Genomic DNA, 12,552 nt, shown 5'->3' on the forward strand with positions numbered 1-12,552 from the left:
TGACTTGATGTGAAAATGTGAGCCTTTAAGAGTCGCCTTTGATGCTTGAGTTATGTTTTAAACACTTGATGAGTCCTGCAGAGCTGGTAATCCTTTTAGCATAGCTAATAGCTGTTGCTGGAGTGCTCCTGCAATCCTGTTTTGTGTCTGTCTCCCGGGCTGGAGGCCCCTCCAGAATGGCAGCGCTGCACCCTGGAGCTGTTGGCAGCTGCCAGAGCCAGGAGCCCCCACAGCTGAAGGCTCCAGGGCTGGTGGATCTCTGCTGGGAGCCTTCCCACACTCACAACAGGCTGATGCTGGACAGCTCCGGGATCCCTGGCAGGAATGACACGTCTCTGGCATTTCAGAGTTGTGCCAGGGACGGTCAGAGGAATTTATGAGACCCTCCTCCTCCCTATCAGCCTTCTGGATGGGTCACCTGGTGCAGCAGGAGCTCAGGAACGCTCCCCCGACCCTGCACTCAGCAGTGGAGCTCACACCGCAGCCTGTGTGTGCCATCCTCTGCCGTGTTCAGTGTTGCTACCTTAAAATAAGACTTTTCATTATCAAATATTTTGAGTTCGGTTCTCTCCAGACTTGGCAAGCCACCCCACACCTTGTAAACAGGCTTTCCTCTGCTCTCTAGCTCTGGGTTTGCTTGAAGGATAGGTAGCAAACTGACTTTGGGGAAATGCAAATGCCTTCCACAAAGGATGCTGCAGGGAGAGATGAAAGCCAACTCCATTTGCATTAGTTCTGTAACTGGATGTTTTCCCTCTCCCGTTTAGACTGTAGTTCACACACCACACACACACACGCACACATTTTCGCCACTGAGCTGTTTGCTGTCAGCTGCTCCTCCCAGGAGTTTTGAAGAAATCCCCATTTACACACAAAGCTGCTTGTCAGGGCACCGGCAGCAGGCTGCCCAGGCAGAAGGAGCATCCCTGGAGCAGGGATTCAGCAGAGCCCTGCCGTGGCCTTTTGGGCAAGTGCCCCCTTGCTCTGCAGCCCTGTGCACACCCCAAGCCTGCAGCAGGACCCTCCTGCACCGCCCCCGGGTGTCAGAACAACAAGAACACCAAGCTGAGGAGCCCCAGCCCGGTGCACAGGCTGTGCTTTAAGGTGTCCCACAGCAAAACAGCAAGCTCTCAGTCTGGATCCATGAGCCAAATAACAGAAGGAGCAGGGCTGTCTCACAGGCTGGTGTGTGCACAGCACTCCTGGGATGGATATTCATTCACCCCACTGCTGCTGCTTCTCCAAGCAAGGCCCAGAGCCACCCTTGCATCTCCTGCAGGGCACAGTGAGGCACCAGAGCCCCAGCAGGACACGGGGAAGCAGCACTGGGGCCTCACTCGGTGCCACACCGAGCTCCAGCTCAGCTGCTGTGCCAAGCCGTGCTCGCTTCCCTCAGCGCATCGCTCTGAGACCCTCCTCCACCATTTGCACGGCTTTTTGTACATATTGCCTTTATTATTTTTGTACTTATTCCCTTTATTATTTTTGTACATCTTCCCTTTATTGTTTTTTAAAGGGAGCAGGGGATGCCTCTCTGGCAGCAGCCAGAGGAGTTTAAGAACAGTTATGTTCAGGCAGCCTTGGAAGCCACCGAGGTAAAGGGGATGGGGCTGGAGATCCTAGAACTGCTAGCGTCCTAACCAGACGCATTTTCTGACTTAAACAGGCAGCCAAACATCTGCTTTCATTCTGACAGCAAGAGCTTCGCCTTGGGAAACGGATAAAAACCCAGGGAAACCCATAAAAACCCAGTTTATATTCAGTCCCGTCTCCTGTTGGTTGTGGCAAAACCCGTAGAGAGCCCTAAAATTGCAGAATCTGTGCTTATTTCACCTTATGTCAGCGATGCTCAGGAGAAGGGGATTTCTGAAGGAGGATTTCTGCACGCAGTGATCAGACCCCCGTACTCACATGCGTTCTTGCAGATAAACCCAGGGCACCCTTAGGTACACAACAGGCAGCTGGGGGAAGCCCGGTGCCACCTGCAGTCCATGCCCACAGGGCAGACATCCCGATCCATCCATGCCCACAGGGCAGCCGGGATGCGGCCCCAGGCAGGGCCCGCGGAGCACAGCAAGCCGGGGAGCTGTGCAGGGGATCCTGTGGGACTGAGCACCCACGAGAAGGCGGCTCACAGCTAGAGCCAGCCAGGTTCCCGGCACAAACCACCATGGGACACCTAAAGGCTCGTGCCAGCTGCCCAAGGAGAAGCGTGACAGCGGCATGTCCAGAGGGAGGACCCCAGATGTGACGGGTCCCCAGAGCGATGAGCTGGGCTGAGCACACCTTCCCTTCCGCAGGGCACAGCACAGATCGATACCCCACGCCCACGGCAAGTCACAGCTCAGCCGCACAGCCCGGTCGATGGCGACAGTCTGCCACCGTGCAGGGAAAAGAGGGAAGAGGCTGCAAACAGGGATTTTCCACGCACAGGGAAGCGCCCCGGTAAAACCCGCACCCGGTGCACCCCAGCAGCACCCCCGGCCCTGGGGGCACACCGACTCCGCCGGCGGCAGCGCCTCCGCGGCCGGGGAAGGAGGGGGAAAGTCCCGCTCAGAAGGCGTTCAGCGCTCCAGGGAAACCCGACCCCGTTCTGCTGTCTGTCCCCGGCTGTGCTGCCTCTCCCGGGGGCTATGTCCCCTCTCCCACACTCGCTTTCTGAGGCCGACTGCGAAGGGAACGCGATACCAAGGCGGAAACGGGAGCATCCCGAGCCTGCCGGCACTCAGCCCTGCCACACGGCTGAAGGAGTCCGCGTTCCCTGTGGAGAAGCGAGCTCCAAAACGCTGCTCAGCCTCCAGCCGAGGCCTAGCGGGAGCATCCCCAGGAGCGGGACGGGCTCCGCGGGGCGAGACACCCGCACCCGGAGCAGCAGCGGGCTCCGGGCATGTCCTTCGGGGCTCCCCCGTCCCACCGGCCCCTCCCGGGGCTCCCACGCCGAGGCCAGGCTCCCCGAAGCCAAGTTTGGTCCAAGAGCAACAGAACCTTCTCCCGCAGCAGCCCGAGCAGCCGGCCCCGCTCTCCGCCCGGCCCCTCGCCGCTGCGGCCGCTCCGAGCGGGACCCCGGGCCCCGGCGCTGTCCGGCCGGGGTAACGGGGCTGCGGCCGCGCCGGGGAGCGGAGGGGAGGGGAAGGCGAGCGGGGGCGAGGGCGCGCAGCCGGGTCAGCCCCACGGCCGCAGCACCCGCCGGGGGAGCGGGGAGCCGGTGCCCGCTGGGACCGCAACGGGAAAACTTGCGGCGCGTCGGGAGCCCGGCGAGGATGAGGGGGGATGCGCGGCGGCACGGCGAGGCCCCCGGTGCCGCCGGCCGTGCCTTACCTGCCGGGCCGCTCCGCAGGCTGCGCTCCGCGCCGTAAATCCGTGTGCCGGCTGCGGAGCCGGGTGCGGCGCCGGGCGGGCGGGCGGGTGCCCCCCCCGGGGCCGAGCAGCCCCGGCCGCCCGGCGCTCAGCCCCGCCGCCCCCGCCGCGCTGCCCGCCGCCCCGCCTCGCCGCCCGCCGCCCCGCCTCGCCGCATCGCCGCCGCTGCCGTCGGGGGCTGCGGCCGCCCCGCCGCCGCTCGCCGGCCCCGCGGCCCCGCGCCGCGCTCCGCCGTCCGCGGGAGGCGCTGGGGGCGGGCGGGGGGCGGCGCGGCGAGGGGGCCGTGCCCAGCGCCCCTCCGCCCCGCGCTGCGGGCAGCGGCCCCGCCGGGAGGCGCCGGCGGCACCCCCGAGCCCGCCGCCCCGGCCGCAGCCCCGTCCCCCGGGGGCTCCGGGGGTTCCTCCGCCGCCGCCCCGCAGCCTGGGCCCCCCATCCCCGCTCTCGGCGTCCGGGAGCCACCCGTCCTCAGGGAGCCCTTCCCTTTGTCGCTGGGTCAGGGACTTGTCCAGGAGCTCGGCACAGCCGAACCCATCCCTGGGACCGAAGAGCGGCACCAGAATCCAGAGCCTTTGCCTCCTTCCCCCCGCCTCCATCCCTGCGGGCCGCGGTCAGTCCCCGAGCCCCCGAGTCCTCAGCGCCCACCTCTGAAGCCGATGCCGCTGCCAGAGCCCAGAACTCGCTGTCCCCACCCTGGGGAGCCCCCTGGACACTGGGGCTCTCCTGGCCTTGCCCCGCAGTGGCTCGGCAGCTCCCAGGGGAAATGGGCAGTGTTCTCCCGGCCCCACGGCCCCACAGCAGAGGTCGCACACCGTCCCGCCGCTGGCACAAGCCAGGCTCATGCCCTGCCTCAGGGCCCCTCCTGCCGCAGCTCTGAACTTCCCACCGCTCCCAGCCCTGGCCAGGCACAGGTACGATGCTTCCCCGGGAACATTGCTGCAGCAGCTGCAGCCCCAGCGGCGCCGAAACCAACCTGTCATAGGTGGGCTTTGCGTGGGGGTGACCGGCACGGGAACGGATACTGCAGGAAATCTCTTAACTCCACAGATTTTGGCTTTTGGCAGCAGCATCTGAAGAGTGGTGAGTTCTGCCCTAGACATCTAGCCTCAGACTGAGTGTTTTCCTGGGGTGCAGAACTGGTGATCCAGGAGAAGTGACTCTTCTGGCTGTCCTCCTCAGTGAGGATGTGCAGCACTGAGAACCGAGGGGCAGAGGGACACCAGGCTGAGCCCTGCTCGCAGCCTCACCCACTGGCGGGCTCACAGCTCCTCACCGACAGGGAACCACATCACCTTCACACCCTGCGAGGGGAAGAACTGTGCCTTTGTGCAGGAATGGGGGACCCTTCTGTATGCAGAATTGTCTGGCCCAGGAGCTCCCACTCCTCCCAAGCTGCAGCTGCCCCTGTCAGGGCTGGCTGCCTCAGCTCCGTGATGCGGCTACAGTTCTGGGATTTCAGCACTGGGATGCTAACTGTGGGAGAGTTAGCAAAGCCAGAGAAACCAAGTGCTCCCGGAGGCAAAGCCTGGAGGCTGCTCTGCACCAGCTCACCATGCAGAAGCTGGGTGTCTTCACAGCCTCTCGTCTGTAGCCAACGCTGCTCCAACTGAAAGAACCCTGTGGAGTTATGGATGGGGCTTGGTGAGAAGGGAGCCCTCCCAGGCAGTGGGATGAAAGCAGATTAAGGCTGCAAGTGTATTTAGACGAATATGAGCTTAATCCACTAACCAGATCAATCAAAGCTGCAAGTGATGCTTTTGCCCTGGAGTGTCTTGCTGTTCTGTGCCAGTTCACTGCAGGAAAAGAAGCTCTGCCTGGCATGTACAGCAGCTTTCCTCCTACATCTGGACTCACTTTATCTGTGCAAGCCAGCCACAACTCTAATTTCCAACCATATTAACAAGCAGTACTGTAGATTGCCATGAGGGACCTGTGTCCATGCCAAGTATGGCAGGCAGGCCTCACTTCTCAGTTGGAGCACCAGTGTGGCTGGCATGGGAAGTCTTGCAGAGCAGGGCAATTTGGAGATATCTCTGTGCAGTTCTGGTCACTTATCACACTTATGCTGAATTATGCTTCGCTTTTACAAACTCTAATGGTGTTACTCCAGCGAGGCAAAGCCAGCTCTTATGCTAATTTGACTATTTGTTAGTCTCATAACCCTTACTTACATTTACTGTGCAGCTTAATATTGTCAACATGCCTTAATTTTGGTGTGAGAGTGGTTTTATGGGGAATTATAACAGTAGAGGTTAAATTGCACAAATGCAACTTCCCAACAGGTCCATACCCGTGGAGTTTATGGCTGAAGAGATTTGTACATCGTCACACCTGACCTTATGGACACCACTGGTTATTTCTGCCTCAGCTCTTGTGTTTGACTTGGCCATATCTACTAATTTATTCATCGAGGGGTGTTTCCACATCACTTGTGAGCCCTGTGAGAGCGTGTCTCTCCACACCACAGGTCTGCACTGCCTCACCTCCCAAGAGTGCTGTGACAGGAGACTTTGCAGAGCAGGGAGCACACAGGGCATGAGCTCACAGAGCTTAACTGTGAGTCAGCACGGGGTCATTTGAGCCAGTGCAGAACAAGGTTTATGGATCTTAAGGGTCCTTGTTTGGAAATACACATTAGTTGGTTGTCTGTGTCATAAATCTCCCCATTTATCCCGCTCGAGCTGGATGAATAATTGGAGAGAGGTTTGTGGCTAATTGATTTGCTGATCAGTGGAAAGAAATCATGAATAATTTATTTGATGAATATTCCTCAACCATCCGTAAAGCTGGTCAGTTACTGAAAATAATTAGTTGCAAACACTCAATTTTTCAGCCAATGGCTTTGTTCATTGGTAAGAGCACCTCACACTTCCCACCCTCCAGAGTGGATCCCCATGGATTTCTGGATTTCTCCTGAGCTCTGTGCAGGTAGAGGCTGTTCTTCAAAGCAGCCAGGGGACTTCACCATGGCAGTTCTGTCCATCCATCCTTCACAGCTCACACTGCAAAGCTCCCTTTTCCTCCCGTGTCTTCCAGGCTGCACAGAGCTTTCCAAGCAGGCTTCTGCTGACACCTCCCCTTGGGATCAAGGCTTCCAGCAGTTTTGCCAGTGGAAGGGGAGTTTGCAGGTGCAAATGTCTGTGACACCACCAGCTGTGACAGCATCAGCTCCTGGCTCTTTCTGCATGGCAGTTTTGCTGTCTTGGATGAGTCCCACACAAGGTGGGACCCGTGAATCCAACCTTTGGAGCAGAGGTGCTGCCTCTCACAGAGCTGGGCCAGCTAAGGGACGGAGCAAAGGCACAACAGAGGAGGAACATCCTGCACCAGCCAAGCCCTAATTCCTTTTTCTAAGCATAAACCCTTAAGCAGGCCACACAAGCGTGTCATTTTTCCTGTATCTGCACGAGTCCTGGTTCTCCCTTTGCAGGCATCCTCGCAGCACCTGGCACAGTAATCAGGCAAGGCCTGCATGGCTGCCTCTTCTGGGTGCTAAAAAAAAAAAATAAAATAAAAGAAGGAAAAAAGAGACTCTTTGGTTTCTCTAAAATTGCTGTTTATTTGCCAGTTTTTGCATGTTAAGATTTCTGAGAAAACAAACAATCTCCAGAGGCTTCTTGATGTTATTTGCCTTCTAGCAGAAATCCTATCAGCTTCTCCTGTGGTTTTCAGATGTGGCGGGGGCAGCTCCCTCCTTCCTCTTTTTTCACCCCTAAGCAACACGCAGACACCCTCCCCACTGAATTAACATCATCTTTCCTCTGCAATATCGTCTGGGAGTGACTTTCTTGGCTCGCAGTCGCACATTTGTTCTCTCCCGTGCTGGGGATTCCGAGCAGCAGGAGTCAGGATCTGCCGGCGGTGTATGAATCCTGTGCCAGGCTGCGCTTGTTTGGGAATGAGAATCTCCCAACCTCCTGCTCCCGTGGAGCGATGCAGGAGCCCCTGCAGAAGGGCTGCTGTGTTTAAGCTCAGTGGGAATTGGACACTGAAGAGCGCAAGAGCTCCCTCCCTGTGGGAAGCCCAGGACTTTGTGCCAGCATCCGCAAGCCCTGTGTGCCATGGGGCAGTGATTTTTGTGGGATCTCGGCAGTGCCCAGCCTGGGCAGGGCTGCTGAGTGCCCTGGGAGCTGAGCTGGCTCTCGGGGGGCCGAGCCCGCCCGCACAGCCTGGCACCGAGGGGCTAATTTCATTATGCGATATTTGGAGCCAGAGCCAGGACTTGAATTATGGCTTTGCTCTCCTTGCTGGCTCTCAGCAAAGTCACGTCTGCTCTGCTCTGTGCGGTGCCCGTGAGAAAGCGGGGCTGTGACACAGAGGCTGCACATCCCAGGGGCTTTGAGGCTGCTGTCCCTGCCTCGGGTGCTTAACCCGCTCACCGGTCGCTGTTACCAAACTGGGGATTCGCATGTGGCCATTGTGAGCCGGAGAGAGGGGACGTGTCCCCGTGTGTCCCTGCTGCAGCTCCGCCGCTCTGAGCAGCCCTCAGGGCTCGGGGTGCAGCCCGGGGTGCGCCCCAGCTCTCGCAGCAGTACCCCCTTCTGCCTTCTTTTCTCCTTCCTTCCTTCCTTCCACTTCTTTCGCTTCCTCCTTCCTTCCCCATTCCTCCCTTCCTTCCCCTTTTGCACTCGCACTCCTTCCGCCACTTCCGCCACTTCCTTCCTTCCCTTCCTTCCTCCTTCCTTCCTTCTCTTCCTTCCTTCCTTCCTTCCTTCCTTCCTTCCTTCCTTCCTTCCTTCCTTTCCTTCCTTCCTTCCTTCCTTCCCTTCCTTCCTTCCTTCCTTCCTTCCTTCCTTCCTTCCCCCCTTCCTTCCCGTCCACTTCCTTCCTGCCGCTATCTTCCTCCTTCCTTCCGATTCCTTCCGCCTCATTCCTTCCCTCACTTCCTTCCCCAATTCCTTCCTTCCTCTTCCTTCCTTCCTTCCTTCCTTCCTTCCTTCCTTCCTTCCTTCTTCTTCCTTCCGCCACTTCCTTCCGCCACTTCCTTCCGCCACTTCCTTCCGCCACTTCCTTCCGCCACTTCCTTCCGCACTTCCTTCCTTCCTTCCTTCCTTCCTTCCTTCCCTTCCTTCCTTCCTTCCTTCCTTCCTTCCTTCCTTCCTTCCTTCCTTCCTTCCTCCCTTCCTTCCTTCCTTCCTTCCTTCCTTCCGCCACTTCCTTCCGCCACTTCCTTCCGCCACTTCCTTCCCCACTTCCTTTTCCGCTCACTTCCTTTCCGCCACTTCCCTTCTTTCCCTTTCCGCCACCTTCCTTTCCGCCACTTCCTTCCCTTCCTTCCTCTCCTTCCTCCCTTCCTCCTTCCTCCCCTTTTCTCTCTTTCCTCTCTCTTCTCTTCTCTTCCTCTTTCTCTTTTCTTTCTTTCTCTCTTTCTTTCTCTCTTTTTTCTTTCTCTCTCTCTTTCTCTATTTTCTCTATTTTCTCTATTTTCTCTTTTTTCTCTATTTTCTCTATTTTCTCTCTTTCTTTTTTTCTTTCTCTCGGGCTGTTCTCCCCCTTGCTGCTCGCAGGGATGGCCAGCCCTGGCTGCTGCCGGTGCTTGAATGGATTCCTCCTTCCCCTCGCAGCAGAATCTCCTGGAAATCAGCGCCGCAGATGAGACTCCTGGCCCTGTCAGCCTTCGCTGTGGCCCCAATAAAAGCACCAGGACATGCCCCGGGCTGAGCTGCGAGGGCAGCAGCTGCCTCCAGCACAGCCCCTCAGCAGAGAGGATCCTGCAGCCTGTGCCGGGCTTGGGCGAGCCGGGCTGGTCCCCAGAGCAATGGAGAGGAGCTGACTTGTGTGCGAATCCTTCCTGCGGGGTAAAGGGCTCTGCGAGAGATGTCCCGAATGCCCAGCCCGCCTCGTCGCCTTTATCTTCGCAGCGCTGTGGAGAGAGCTTGCCTGGGAGCAAAGCACTGATGCGTGGGCATTTTTCACCTTCAGATTTGCCGCTGAGCTTGTTTAGGTGGAGGATGGGCTTAATGGTCCAGGCTTAGCAGAAAGAAAGGGGAAAGTTTGCTCAAGACAACCTAATTGATCTTAATGAGACAGGAAGGGCTTTGTGCTGCAAACACCAGTGTTTGTTTTGTGAGTTTAATGCATTTTCTGGCTGGGTTTGATTACTCGGGGGAAGTCCTCTGGCCTAATAAACGGAGCCACAGGGAATTGGAACTGACAATTTCAGTTGTTGCTCTCAGCCCAAAAGAGCTCGGCCTTCCAGGGGGGGAACAGAACTGGGGGAAAGGTAATTGCAATGGATTCAATTAGCTGCCAATTATCAGCCAGCTTTGGCTCTGGTGGGTGGGCAGCAGCCAGGGCAGGGTGCCCAGGGACAGGGCACACCGCCTGGTGTCCTCCAGCGGGGTGACACCGAGGCCTCATGGGCGCCCAAAGAGCCAGGAAACTGCGGGAAGCTTTGTGGGTTTTACGTCCAGCTGATAATGATCAAAATGATTGTTGTCAGAGGGAAAATTCATTTTCAAACCCTGGGCTTTTGGATTGTGGCTTTCCTAGAAAATGGTGTATTTTCTGCTTTCCTCTACATAGAAAAATGGAGCCACAATGTGGTTTTGTGCTTTTTATTGGTATCTCCTTAAATGGAGGGGGAAAAAATGACTTTGAATCTCACAGCTGCTGCTGAAAAGGTGGTTCTCTGGAGAGCAGTGTTTCCACGGAGAGATTTCTTCATGCCTGTTAACAGCTGCTTGTCCCCATGGGTTTTCTGCGGGGGCAACCATATCCAAAGCTGTCCCAAGCCAGGAGTGGGACAAGGAGGTGCTGTGCTCACGCCAGTGATGCACCTTGCTGCTGAAACGGCCCTGGAGATGCCAAGGCCTGGCTCGTCCTGTGGAAACAAGGGAGAGCCAAGGAGGAGGGGAGAGCCAAAGCACAGCAGGCAAAGCAAGGCAAGGCAAGGGAGGAATTGATAAGGCAAGGTAGTGGAGGGATAGGCAAGGAATGGTGCTGGGGAAAGGCCAGCACAGCTCCCACAGCATCCCTCCAGCCACTGGGGTCAAGTGATGCCTTCTTATGGCAAGGCAAGGAGGTGGTGGAAGTGCAGCAGCTTCTTAGTGCTTCCCTTCTACACAAGAAAAACATGGAGAAAAAAATCACTGCAGCCTTTCCTTTCCTTTCCTTTCCTTTCCTTTCCTTTCCTTTCCTTTCCTTTCCTTTCCTTTCCTTTCCTTTCCTTTCCTTTCCTTTCCTTTCCTTTCCTTTCCTTTCCTTTCCTTCCTTTCCTTTCCTTTCCTTTCCTTTCCTTTCCTTTCCTTTCCTTTCCTTTCCTTCCTTCCTTTTCCTTCCCTTCCCTTCCCTTCCTTCCCTTCCCCTTCCCTTCCCTTCCCTTCCCTTCCTTCCCTTCCCTTCCCTTCCCTTCCCTTCCCTTCCCTTCCTCCTTCCCTTCCCTTCCCCTTCCTCCCCTTCCCTCCCCTTTCCCCTTCCCCCCTCCCAGGGCAGGGTTTGAGCAGTGCCCAGGGGCTGTCCCAGGGCACACCGTGCCTCTGCATGCCAGGGAGTGCCATGGGAGGCAAGAGGGTGAGAGATGACATTCTGGTGCGTGCAGTTCCGAGCTGCATGGAGGCAAGCTGTCCTGAGGACAGCATGGCTGGCTGCACATGGAGAAAGCAGGAATAGTCATGCCATGCCGCCTCTCCACTCAGAGCAGTTCCGCTGGCTTCGGCAGTCCCAGCAGCCCATGGCTCAGCTTCCTTCAGAGGGGAAAATTCCCCTCTGCTGCTTTCCTGCCTCCTTGCACAAGAGATTTGTTCTGCTCATCACTTCTGCTTCCCAGACTAATTTGCTGCTTTTCACATTGATTGCTGTCTATTTTCCCTCTCTGCCTGTTGGTGGATTTGGGGTCTTTACTGCTAATTACTCTTCTTGCTTCTCTGCTGGGGGAAATACTTCCCTGTCCATTTTTAACTGACGTTAAGGGCATGAAACAATATTTACTAGAGATAAACATTTTTAAATCAGTCAGCTTGGACAGGCTGCTTTGGCTTGCAGCTCTTGTCAGAGGCTAGTGATGCCCTGAAATACTTCTTGTACCCAAACCTGTCAGGGCTGAGACAAGGCACAGTCTCACTTTGCAATTTATGGTTTGGAGAGCAAATGCACGGCTGGGGACTGCAGGCGAGACAAAAGCTCCCTGCAGAAGCCCAGGCAGCTGCAAAGTTGGGCTATATTTAATTTCAAATGCCTGGAGGGTTCCCGTTTGATTTCTGGGAGGATTTCAGGCTGAGAGCTAATAGGGATATAGTTGAGGAACATGTAAGGCTCTTTGCAAACAGCGTACAGGCACCTGCTGGGCTTTTCAGGGGAAGCTGGGATGGTGCTGATTTCTCTGCTCAGCGAGGAGTCCCAGGCAGGAGCAGTGCCAGGGGAAGGCAGATGGCACAGGCCAGGGTGACTGCAGCACCACACAGCCCCCAGGCAGGGCAGTGGGCAGGCAGGCACCACAGACTGCCCAGGGACAGCCTTGGAGACAACCAGCGGCCTCTTGAGGCACCTAAGGAAGAGACAAATGGTTCAGGCCCAGAGATGTCTGAGTCCCAAGAACTCCTCTTTTGTGAGGGAGATCCATTAGTGAGGTTTATTATTCCAAACCCCTGGCTGAAGCCAGGCCCAGGCCCATGATATTTTCTGAAAAATCCTTTCCTTAGGATTTTTCCTCCTGAGAAGTTGTGAGACCTCAGGAACAGTGTAAACAATGGTTATCTGCTGCTGTGGAATGCAACAGGTGTATCTGTAATTGGTCTCATGTGGTTGTTTCTAATTAATGGCCAATCACAGTCAGCTGGCTCAGACTCTCTGTCCGAGTCAAAAGCCTTTGTTATTAATTCTTTCTTTTTCCATTCTTAGCTAGCCTGCTGATGAAATCCTTTCTCCTATTCTTTTAGTATAGTTTTAATATAATATATATCATAAAATAATCAATCAAGCCTTCTGAAACATGGAGTCAGATCCTCATCTCTTCCCTCACCCTCAGACCCCTGTGAACACCGTCACACTTGGGGGCTTTGCAGCCACTGGAAACAAAGAAAAGAGGTTGGGAAATCTCGCCAAACTCTCTGTTAGAAGGTTGCAAGCTCAAGCATCAGAAATTAGGCAGGGCTGGTTTTATGGTAGTTGGTTTGACCTCTGTTCTGCCCCCGTCGACATTGCCATGCAGAGTTTAGTTAAATGATCACTTACTCCTTCCTCCTGGGGCTTTTCTCTCAT

At 56.2% G+C, this 12,552-nt stretch overlaps 1 protein-coding gene and 1 long non-coding RNA gene across 2 annotated transcripts in view; one reads left to right on the forward strand and one right to left on the reverse strand.

Annotated features, from left to right (window-relative positions):
• Nucleotides 1–3,454, reverse strand: part of LOC135451195 (transmembrane protein 121) — a 36,128-nt gene extending 32,674 nt beyond the window's left edge. Inside the window, exon 1 of the mRNA XM_064720144.1 lies at nucleotides 3,319–3,454. The gene's annotated coding sequence lies outside the window, so the exon portion shown is untranslated. The remainder of the gene's footprint in view (nucleotides 1–3,318) is intronic.
• Nucleotides 3,455–3,724: 270 nt separating this feature from the next.
• Nucleotides 3,725–6,885, forward strand: LOC135451292 (uncharacterized). Its single transcript, XR_010441266.1, has 2 exons — nucleotides 3,725–5,821; nucleotides 6,391–6,885. It is a non-coding gene; the product is annotated as an uncharacterized LOC135451292 (long non-coding RNA).
• Nucleotides 6,886–12,552: the final 5,667 nt, after the last annotated feature.

Source organism: Zonotrichia leucophrys, chromosome 8, assembly GCF_028769735.1.
Source record: "Zonotrichia leucophrys gambelii isolate GWCS_2022_RI chromosome 8, RI_Zleu_2.0, whole genome shotgun sequence".
Taxonomy (NCBI): domain Eukaryota; kingdom Metazoa; phylum Chordata; class Aves; order Passeriformes; family Passerellidae; genus Zonotrichia; species Zonotrichia leucophrys.